Raw genomic sequence first — 12,582 nt, 5'->3', positions numbered from 1 at the left:
AAGCATTAGTTCTTATAACTGGCACTTGCACCAAAAGAAGGTGCAAGGGATAAGCCGATAGGTTGTTGATATAAAAGCATAACTGAATGTTACACAGTTCGACTAAGTGTCATTGTAGAAGGATTTTTTGTACATAGCAGCATCCACTCTAGCTGAAATAAAGTTACAGTATTGCAAGTACTGTTATGTAGGCCCCTCCATAAAACTTAAAAGCATAGTATGAAATGCACTGGAACACATTTTAAAAATGTTGTCCTAACCATAACTATACTTTGGTTACTATTCTTGTGACTTTAATTTGATGCAGGAAAACATATCCAATATGCCTAGTTAAGGAAAGTGTATAGGACTGTTTTAAATTTGACTGTACACTTTAATCGACATTCTTAATATACTTTCTTAACCATTGAATCTTTTAACATTTAAAAATAATTGTCATTTAAACTATGACTTTGCTTTGTTGAAAAAAAAGTTCAAAATGCCTGTGAAATAGTGTAACTATTTTTGTCAAATTAGCATAATAGGACAGAAGATTTGGGCCAATAAGAAAATTTATTTCATTGACATCTTTTGTAACCAATGGAATTGCCAAATTTCTGTACAAATGATGCTATTGCAATGATCACTGCACAATATGTGAAAGACAATAAAATCAAGGCATCCTAGAAGCAATGGGGGTTAAACTGAGCCGTTGGTCTGTTTCCCAGATTTGTTTGGGTGCCACACAATCCAGAATTGGACCATAATCCTAGAAGAAGCAATGGTGGTTGGACTGAGCCGTTGGTCTATTTCCCAGATTTGTTTGGATGCCACATAATCCAGAATTGAACCATAATCCTAGATATATAGAATATGTAAAAATTTAAGAGTGATCAAACTTCAAAGATTTTATAGAGAAGTATGTAAACCATAGTTTAAATTGCTTCGAGATTTGACTATTCGAATTTTTCTTCAGTGTTTCAGATCAAATATTATGTCTTTGATGACTCTTTTTCATTTTCATTTTTTCCTCATAGTAAATGATAAATTAAAAAAATTCATACATTTGAATTAAATTCAAACTAAATATATAAACATTACTAAACATTACCCACCCATACAAATTTGATAATAGAGATCTTACTTCCATCCCTTGTATAAGTTCCTTAGCGGTTGTAGCAGATACAACAATATTCAAAGTAGATGGCTTGATAGATCCTTCTTCCACGCCTTTCTTGGACAAGGAAAGCAAGGAATCCTAATACCCATATACATTCAGCAGACCAGCCTGTAAGAAGATCCAAAATCTTCAGAAAGTTTTGGGTCCCTTAAACTTCACTGGCAAACAAAAATTTAAATGTACCATAAATTTCATGTGAACGATACTGATGGTGTCATAGTTGTGTTGAAAAAATATCAGCTTATCATCAGTTCCAAGCTGTGACCATATGAACATCCCCAATAGCTCCTCCATTGTGCCATAATCACCCATCTTTAAGGGCAAGCTAAAAAGGTTAAAGTATCATCTAATAATGATGCAAAATGCAGCTTTCTGAAGTCAGGATGATTAAATTAACAAGCAATACCAGGTAAGGCAATGAAGCCATTTGCTTGACAAGCCATTTCAGCCTTCCTTTCATACATTGATGCAACTTCCATTGCTTCACCAATTGCATCTCCAGATATTTGCAACAAATTTACACTACTTAATCTTGCTAATGAAAAGGACACAGTAAATACCAGGGTAAACTTTAAGAAACCCCCATCCAGAAAAATATATAAAATATTGGCGAATCTTTCATTAATTTTTATTGGTGAATCTCTCAATTTTTTAATTTTAAATATTATTTACATTGGTGAATATTTAAGAATCATAATTTTTGAGTAGAAAATATTTGCAAATCTCAATAATAATAGGAAGTCCACTAATCGTCATGGAATATTACAAATCGAAATTGAACATGTTTTATCTCATGGTAATTATGATGATATTTACATTATATTTTAAATCAATAGCAAAAACTAAATATTGGTGATATATCCCTAAAGTAACTAATAATTGTGATAATTATTGGTGAATTAATTTTAATTTCTTTGATAATATATAATATTTAGGTGAATCAAATTTAATCATGTATCAAATATTGTGGCGAATCTTTGAGTTTAAGTTTTTTAATAAAATAAATTATGGAGCGATTTTAAATATTTTAGAACTAAATTTAATAAAAATGTGGCGATTTAGGTTGCATTATATCATAAATTATTAGCCAAATTACTAGCAAAAAAATTCTAAAATTGGCCAATTTACGAATATTAGCCACTAAAAAATACCTTGGTAAATACAAACAACCAAAATCATCTTAGCTTACAAATCTGACTAACTTCAAGCAAGGCCACCAGAATACGGGGAGACTTGGAGGTCTCCGGTACGACAATTTTTCAAAAATAGGAGATGGGGTGCTTGGAGACCGCAATTTTTTTCCAATAGTTTAAAGAGTCTAATACTAAATACAAAATAGTAATATTGTAAAACTAAAAGACTAAAGTACATAATAATAGTAATGTCACATTATTATAGAGTCAAATATTTCAAAACTCACATAATCACATTATTGTATCTCGTGGTCATACTTGTTTTCCGAATATTGCATTTGATCATCATCATATCAGATTGATAACCTCTGAGATTTTCATTACATATTCAAATTTTAAATTCAAAAAAGTATAGTTTGATGCTAAATTGCCGATATGAAAACAAGAATGATCATCATCCTTCTCTTCTATTGTATGCATCCTGATGATGGATCACAGAGTGTGATCCGAAACGTTGATGTAAAAGATTGGTCACACAATCAAATCCAGATAGCAAATCTCAACAATGATGGATTGTGGAAATCTGATAGCTCTTAAAGAATGAACAAACTTAGTACTATAAACAAAAACCAAAAATCTATTTAATACTAGTATGTTGATGGTGTACTATCATCTACTCCACAAGGTTGTGACCATCCATCTCAAGGTCTTCAACTATCATGCTCTCCAAAAAAAAAATTGTCATTGGCCTTAATTTTTGCATTACAAATTATTAAAATGAGGGCTAAAATACATAAAATAATTTAATATTATATTTTACATTTATTTTTATCTAGGAGACTTTGGGGAGACCTCAATTTTTGGATTAGGAGACTGAGAGAATTTCGGAAACTTTGTCATGAAGTCTCCAACCTTTTTTGAAGTCTCTAGAGATGCTAAAATCTCTGAAGCATGTCTCTGTCTCCGAGACGTGGAGACGGATCTCCCCGTAACCATGACTTCAAGTTACAAATCTGACTTACTTCAGGCTACCAAATATTAGACATCAGCTTTCTGTACAAATGGCAACATAATAAGACCAAAAGAACATTTTTAATTGAAGAGTGCAAGTAATGGCACCTTTTGAGGCAGCAAGAGCTTGTGGAATTATACTTTCACAACACCAATAACAAAGGAAAAAGAAAGAAAATATCAGAACCTTAAAAAATGAAAGACAAAACACTAAGGCCCTTGCAGTCTAGTCTTTGATGACACAAATATGAAAATTTAAGGAAACAAATCTATACCCAAGAACATGGCAACCACTATTATGAACAACTTGAGAAATCAAGCCCATTAGTCCCACACTTCCTCCACCATACACCAAGTCAATTTTCCTCTCTACTTGCACCCATGCAATACATCAACTTAATAGAACTGAAAACCCACTTCACCAATTCAACAATTCCTCTTAAATATGATGAAATCATCTCAGTGCAAAAACACCTGCTTAGAATCCGAATTCCAACAATTGAGACAACAGCAAGTACAACTTGATAAATCAAACAAGTTTCACTAGGTTCCCAGAACCTTAATGAAAGTTACAGTTGCACTTGTACATAAAGGATTTACCCATGTAGGATTATATGAATGGGAGTTCTCACCTTGGTCTCCCAGAAGTTCCAGAACCAGTAGAAATTTAGTGGAAAACGATAGATATATAAGGTTTATTTCACTGCCTAATGTAATGAATTCCAAGCTATTGAAACATTATTATTGACAGAAAAGTTAAATTATCTGGTATTATGTTTATCGATAGAACATCCAAAACTACATATAACAAACAATGTGCTAAATTGCTTAAAACACACGTACTGTTCATGTTTACATCCCATTAAAAGGTTAACTGAAATGCCAAATATTCTACACAATTAACATTCTTACCATACAAGCATGTAGAAAATGAGCAGAAATAAAATGTATATGGATAATTACCTGGTAGAAACTTTCATAATTGTTTTCTTCCTATTAAGAAGTGAATTTGATGCTTTAAAAACTCATTGTCACCCTACAGCCTAGCTTTTGCTCTTCTTTATTGCTGCCTTGATCAACTTCAGGTCTTCTATAGGCAAGTGTCATTTGGAGAAGGGACTACCCATGAAAGCTCCAAAAAAATGAGTACCTAACAAGTTGTAGATTTGTTCCAGAAAGTGTAATTTAATGCGCAGAGCAAGCTTTTGAATTTATGCCAATAATATTGCGTTTAAGGGTTTCTTCCCCTGCAGCAAAGCTTCCAGGTACATAATATTCCTAAATTTAATTTTCTAGTAACAGCAAGACAAACTAGTTATAGAGAGAAAGTAGAGAGAAAAAAAGCCATACTCAAATAGGCCAAAAACCCAAACCAAGGAAATCTACCCACAACTAGCTGAAAGGTGTCCTCGTTAAAATCAAAGAAGCCAAAGAGGACCAAAAACCCATTGCAACCTCGGCGCTCCACATAAAAAGACAAATGCACAATCTCGCATAAAACTCCATCATCGCAAATAGGCCTTGAAAGAGGCAGCCACACCACATCAGCCAGATTAGAATATGCAAAACCACCAGCTTCCAAAATAGTAACTAGAACTTGGCTAGAAGAAGCAAAATCACCCAAGACCACATAAGAGATTATTTGTGTAGAGGTAATTGTTGTCAATCAGGATTGCGCCTATAGCAAGATGCAGAATCTAGCCATCCTGTTGAAACATTAAAACTCTCTCAAGTGGCGGGTTGTCCTAAAACGAGAGATGAATCTTCAGAAACTAGGTTGGTTCCTAAATAGTGATCACCTAAGACCTAAATTATATGTGGGAAAAGGGATGAGAAGTGAATGACAAATAATGAATACTAACCTAAATAAGGTGATACACCAATGATTATGTATGTAACTCTAATCAAATCAACACAAATTATGCAAGATACAAATGATTCACAATACTCAAACAAACACGCAACCACAAAAGTGATTCTATGCAAGGACCCAAAATCTTCTGCTTCAAAAGGAAAACCTAGGCTTTACCAATTTTCTACAAAAAGAATAAGGACACAAACAAAGACCTGTAATCACATGTATCAAGATTCAAACTTGCAGTAAGAAATAAAATTTAAATGAAGGACGAACACAACATAAAAGTAAAGAATCCACGATATTGCATGAGAATCAATGAGAAGAAACTGCTGAATTAATATAACCAATTCTGAAAAACCTTTGCTACAAATTGCTCTTACAATCAACTCAAAATTTTGCAATGTGCAAAAATCTAAATCCGAAAGAAGATCCTCATAATGAGGTGAATATACAATAAATAGAGCTCATAACCCTAATTCGGATTTCAAGATCATGCCTAGAAAAAATAAGTCAAAATTGATCCAAACTATGAAGAAGCCCCTGAAAATTGCTCTCAACTACCTGTCCAATTGATAGCTAATTGGAAAACTACCTCTAACTCCTTAAAATAATGTAGAAAACCCTAACTTGGAATTCAAAATCAACCCAGAAATATAGCATGTAAAACTCCTTAAAAATATGCAAATTATGCATAAAATAGGCTCCCATAACGAATTGCATGCAAAACTGGTCTTAAATACTCCATATATCGCCAAAAATTGCACTAAAGTGCTCCATCACTACATGAAAAACTCAAACTGCCCTTTGACTAATCATGAATGCGGTCAATTCTGAAAAAGACTGAAAATGCCAAAAATAGCTCCATATTTGACTCAAAATCTTGAGTCTGAACCACAAGTCCAAAAATAGCAAATGAAACCTTTCCTCTCACATTTAGGCATTTTAAAAATATTAACTCACCTCAACTCCCTTTTTTAATTATTATTATTGCATTTAACTTAACATTAACAAATTGATTTATAAGTATCAACTTATTAACATTAATTACATGATTGATGCAAATAATAATAATTAATTTAATTATTTTATTTTGTCCAAAGTATAAACTATTATTAATTAATTGATAAATCAATTAATTTAATAATAATTCTTATTTCTATTTTTAAAACAAAAATAAAACTTAAAACTATTTATTAACATAAATCTTTCAATAAGTAAAGTTTTAATATGTCAATAAACATCACTTCCTCTTCTAAGGGCGGACCCGAAATCATCTCAAATGAAGCTTAATTTGACCAAAGGCAACAAAGGGTAAAAAGGTAAAAGTCATAGATATCTGGTTTCATTTGATGGCAATTTTTTGGAAGGAGAACAAGGGTTTTAACCCTAGCCGCTATGAGGAAGTTTCTGGCTTTTCCTTTCGATTTCTTCTTGCTTTGCTATGTTGGATGCCATTTATGCTGCTCTTTCTTCATGCTATTTCATATCAGACTGTTGGGTTTTCACGGGTTCCTCCATTTTCGCTATTGTTTCATGTGGTTGTTGATGTGTGAGCTACTAGTGTATTTGAGATCATTGTGGCTATATTTATATTGGCCATGACTCCATTCTTGATATGGTTTCATGGGTTTCTCCTTTTGATGGCATGAATGGATGTGATTCTTCTACATTCTCATGGGTTTATGGCAATTTGTATAGTTGCCATTACTCCATTGCTGATATTCACAGGTTGCTCCATTCTTGCTTTATTTCTACAAAAATGAAAGAGAAATGGTATTAGATCCTGAAGAATCTAAGCAATGACTAGATGTCTCTACTACTACACATACTCTATCTGTTAATGTATTTCGTTACAGAAGAAGGTAAGCCATATTCAATGCAATGCTGAAAGATATTTTGCAGTAAGCCTTTCAAAGAAACAGAAATATAAGTTATTTATGGGTGTCACGAGCCTGTGCTCGAACCTCATATATGTACAACATGCTACAGGATACACAAAAGGTTACAGTGAAATAAATAATGATTGACATTGCAGATTGCAAATGCATAATTTACTGCAGGAAAGCATGAATGATAACCAATAAGAAATACTTCAAGCAATGCTGAAAGCTAAGAAGTTTTCATTGCAAATGTAAAGCATGCTACGGGAAAGTGTCTTCAAAAACCTCAAGATGCGAATGCAGATGTATTTTTAAAAATGGACAGCTACAGCACAAATGCAAATGCTCGTATTGATTTGGATTGGTTAACAAGAGTTAAAATCTGCAAGGGAACTACTAGTGGTCTTGCTTATCTTCATGAAGGGCTTGTGCCATACATTGTACACTGTGACATTAAGGCTAGTAATATCCTTCTTGACAGAGATTTAAATCCAAAGATTTCAGACTTTGGTCTAGCCAAGCTTTTTCCAGAATAAGTCACAACAAGGTGATGACTCATGGCAATCGTCTAAAGCCAGAAAGATAGCAGATAAACATCCAACGTGCCCTTGAAATGAGGAAAATCTGACACATTTTGCTCCACAAAAAGACGCAGTCATGGCTACAGTTTTTATGGCAAGCATTCAACAGGGAAAGAGAAAAACGCCCAAATTTTTATTTCTAAAACAATACTCATGCACATTCAAAAAATCGTGCTTTTAGTTTAGCACAAAATGGCAAGCAAAGCAAAGCAAATACTTCTTTCATACAACAAAGCATGCCTTTTCAAATCATAAGCAAAAAGTTACCTGCAAATATGGTCGAAAGAATGGGAAAGAATTTGTTTTAGGTCTTGTATATGCCACGGGTTAGTGTTACTTATTTCTTTTTGCAAAATGTATGTAAAGTAAAGATATATAATAGTGATATTATAAACTATTTTATATTTTTATTAAAATTTGCAAACCTTTAAACATTTGTTCCTTATACTATTCAAAGTTTTGCAATGTCTAACACTTAAGATAAGTGTGACATGTGTTTAAAGGAGAAGAAAGAGGAGAAATAGATGTTGAAGACTTGGTGTTTCAAATATTTTGAATTATGAGGAGGGATTGTAGGGATTTCAATTTGGGTTGAATTTAGACTTTGACCAAGCATTTTGGAGGTCTTTATGGCCAGTTTGAGCATTTTTGGGGAATTTTGACATGAGTCATGGGTCTCATTATGACTTAGTGTAGTTGTTAGGAAGTGAGTCATCTTCTTGATAAGTTTTGACTCCCCTTTTGTAGCCTGGTTTCCTGAATTCGACCCAAGTGTTGGGATTGTATTTAGGAAGTTTTTTGAACTCATTTTTAGGGAGTTCGGATTATGTAGAGAAGTGGATGTGACTTCTGTTTTGAGTCCTTGTTCTTTCTGCAGAATTTGTAATTCATCTTGGGAAATTCAATACAGGTGACAGGATTGTGATTATGCTATTTGGTGTCAAATTTAAGCCTTCTTTCTTCCTGCAGTTCTGTGTGTGTACCAGAATAATTTGATGAAGTAATTTGTGAGCTATTATTGTTCCTAGTTAGTTTGTCTCATTTTAGCATCTGGTTGTAGGAAAGTAAGTTTATTTGTAGGTTGTAATATGTGTTTTAAAGGTGAAATTAGTAAATGAGAGGCATCTATTTTCCTCCTTTTGTTAATTTATCCTTCAAACCTTATTACAAATCACTTATGCAGATCTTTACAGAAAGATGTGTTTTGCTGTACATCAAGTAGCTGTATAATCTTTCTCTATTAACTGTGTTTGAGTTTTCCATGTCTTTTTGGTGTATCACCATTTCCTAGTTCAGGTTGTAGGTTTAGGTTCGTTTTCAGCAGCTTCTTCCCTTTTCCCTTCAAGTTTAAGTTTTTGATAAGATAAACAGGTTTTAAGGGATCCTAAAACCCATAAGTTTTACAAAAACAAGGCTGATAATAAGCAAAAGAAGCCCAGCCAAAATAGAGGTCCAACAGCTGAAAAAAAGCCTGAAGGCCCAGCCCAAAACAAAGGCCCACAAAAAGGCCAGAAAACAAACAAACTAAAACAGACTACAGAAAGCCTGTCCAAAAACCAAAAGCCAGGAAGACGAAAAGACAAAAGACAAGAAAACTAGTCTTCAGTTATCTTCTCGATTTCCTGCATAGTCTAAGATGCCTCGACTATCTTTTGTTGCTCCTCTGCCATTTGATCCTGGACCTTCTCCATGCCCTAATCCATACTGGTGAACGTACTGATTGTGGCCTTGTCATCATCCGGCCTGTCCTTATCCCTATTCTGTCCTCCCTCCTCCACCAGCAAGCCCCTGTCCTTAAGTTTACCAGCAAGGGATTGGATGTTGTCATTCATCGAACTCAGGAGAGAAATCATCTGACTTGCCAGGTTGTGGTTATAGTTTTCAAGATTTCTCAATCTCCTTTCATTTAAACTTTCTCTGTTATCCTAGTCCTCTTGGCTGTCATTACCTGTCTTATTCTTAATACTTTCCATCTGGGATACCCTTTCTCTAACTTCCTCCAGCTCATGGAAGAGCCATTTGATTGATCTGAAGTTGTCAATCATACTACTGCGGGCATTATTCAGAAGGTTCATTCTAGTCTCCCTTGCGTTGTCTGAGATGGCCAGGATAGCTGGGTCTATGAGCTCATTGAGCCTAGGCTGCTCCAGGTTGTCCACCAGGATCTGAGGGTTCATAACTTCCCTAAAAATCCCCATAGTAGCAGTCCTCACATTGAAATTTTTCCAGGCCTTTCTCCTATTTTTGACCTGCACTTCCCCCTCGTTCTCACCAGTGATGACATTCACTTTTTCCTCCGAAGGAGGCTGAGACTGGATAGGGGAGAGGGGAAGAGGAATAGCATCCGTCCTCTGATTTCTAGTCTCCTCAACTCTCACTACCTCCCTCTTCCGTTTTTTCCCAGGTTTCTCCTCTTCCAACTCCTCCTCCGACACTTTGTCAGAATCTTCCGTATCCATTTCCTCCTCCTCCTCAGCATAACCCTCTTTTGCTTGAGCTTGGCCATGATCCCTAGGGCTTTTCCTGCTGGGAGTTGTAGCTGTGGACTGTTTCCTAGCTTGACCTTTTTTCTTCTTTCCTGAGGTCATGAATAGGAGCTGGCCTAGAATCTGGAGGTCTCATTTCATTTGGATGTCCCACGAAGTGAAGTGATTCCCATGTTAAGTAAGGATTACTGAACTCTTTCAGTCCAGTACTGGGTGCAAATCCTGAAACTTAACAGCTATATTAGCTGAGAATGATGTATCCAAGACGTTTTGGAGAGAAGTTGTGAATATAGTAGTCTACACTATGAACAGGGTGTAGGTTAGGAAAGACACAAACAAGACCCCTTATGAACTATGGTTTGGTCACTCTGTAATGTCCCCGACAAAAATAAATGTATTTAATTAATCTGTGTAACGGGCCGATTATTTTTAATTTATCTCGGACCCATATTTATTTTTTTCTTAGTAGATTGTGTCACTGTCGACTATCTTTGTACACCCTCAGAATGTTTTCCGACAGGTATTTAAGCACGGCTATAAGTTGTCTGTAAGTATGCTTTTGGATATCATTTTCTCTATACTGCAGATTCCTGTTGGAGTTCGGCATTGTTCGCCATTTTGGAAGTGAAAGACCTTCCCTATTTGGCTTGCATGGTTTCGGTGGGATTCAACCCTCACCCTATTCCGTCGATGTTCATCTGGTTTGTATTTGGCAATTTGGAGTGCTCTCATTATTCAATTCTCAATTGGTGATATTCTATCCATGCTTGTATGGGTATTATTTGGTGTTCTTGTGTTTGTCATTAAATTAATAATATTTAGTATTTGGGGTGTTCATCATTGCGATCACTCTCTGCGTAATTCCCTGTTGCATCCAATCTATCTTAACTAACTTTACGGCGTCCCTGTTTCACATTAGTTGCACGTACGGCCTTGTCATATTGCTCTCTATACATCCCTCCATAGAGACACCATACGGGACCCTCACCTTGTCATCGTATGGACTCCATCCCCATACTATCCACAGACCACCATACTACTCATTGTTCTGCCCGTATGGTACCATCCAGACCAACAGAACATTCCTGTACGGACTTCTCTCTCAACCATACAGACTTCTCTCATTCCCATACGGTCTTCCCTCATCCCATACGGACTTCCCTACCATACGTCTGTGTCTCTCTTTTACCATACAACACCTTGAAGTTATCGTACGGCCTTCAGACCCACCGTATGGCTACCAATTCAGCCCATACAATCGTCGATTGCCTCCGTACGCCATTCACTTGGTTTTTGTATGCAAATTTCACAACCTCTGTACACTCTGCTCCTGTACATACCGTACAGCTTGCATAGTCAGGCAAATTTCTAGGTCTGGAAGTAGCGTGGGAACACTACAGTTGCATGGGAACATTATAGTGGTATCAAAGCCTTTGATCCTGCCAACCTATGGACAATGGATGAGAGTTTATAGCCGCAAGAGAAGAAGGACACATTCCGTTGATTGAATGGCTAAAGAATGGGAACGGGATCTGGCAGGTGACGAACTCGTTGCACTTCTAAGGGATCTTGCACGAAACCAGGCATAGATCACTGATACGCAACGGCTCATGGAAGAAACTCTCAAGAAGTTGGCGGAAAAAAACATATCTAGAGAACAGAATGGGCACAACGTGGACTCGGTGGTGGGTAGATCACACCCTCACTCAACACGCTCTTGACCATCCATGCCGACTTTCCCACCACGAACAAAGACACATCATGGAGAAAGACTTCCAACCTTCAAAGAGATAAGGGAAGACTGGAGGAATGCAAATATTGAAGAGGACATTTCCTACAAGGATTATGCAGATCTAAGAATGAGATACGTAGGAGGCAAAAACAAAGGAGGATACTTTAATGATGATCTAAGGAGAAAATTGAGTAAAGTGAACCTGTCTCCATTTGATGGTTCGGGCTCTATTTCAGCACAAGCGTGGGTGATGAAAGCTCACACCTACTTCTAGCTAAATCCTATGCCTGAAGAAGAAGCGATCAAATTTGCCGCATTGCACTTGGAGGGCGTTGCACACAAATGGTGGCACCACAGCACTATCACACTTGGGCATGATCAAATAAAGACTTATGCAGAGTTCACGGAGAAATCAATTGAACGATTTGATGGAAAAGACCCCGAACTCAATTTCAAAGACCTAGCGCAACTGAGGCAAATAGGATTGGTAGATCAGTTCATCGCAGAATTTCAGAGACTTTCCATGTTGGTCACAGACATCTCTGAACGAAGGCGGGTCGTGCTCTTTATGGATGGGCTAGCAGAACCACTAAAGGGTTGGGTAACGGGATTCAATCCGTCAACCCTATCAGAAGCAATTAGTAAGGCACATAGCATGGCATCATTGTCGGCATCATCCTCATCCTCTCAGAGTCAATCACATCCGAAACTGTCAATGTTTCCAAGGGACAAACCTCTACCC

General features: G+C 36.2%; 1 pseudogene; it reads right to left on the bottom strand.

Annotated features, from left to right (window-relative positions):
* Positions 1 to 652: 652 nt before the first annotated feature.
* Positions 653 to 4,283, bottom strand: LOC149562303 (cytokinin riboside 5'-monophosphate phosphoribohydrolase LOG7-like; annotated as a pseudogene).
* Positions 4,284 to 12,582: the final 8,299 nt, after the last annotated feature.

The sequence above is a fragment of the Cupressus sempervirens genome, chromosome 4 (assembly GCF_028749045.1).
Source record: "Cupressus sempervirens isolate cs-2001-9-10 chromosome 4, ASM2874904v1, whole genome shotgun sequence".
NCBI lineage: Eukaryota > Viridiplantae > Streptophyta > Pinopsida > Cupressales > Cupressaceae > Cupressus > Cupressus sempervirens.
Note: the sequence above shows the minus strand (reverse complement) of the source record. Positions and strands in the feature narration are given on the sequence as shown.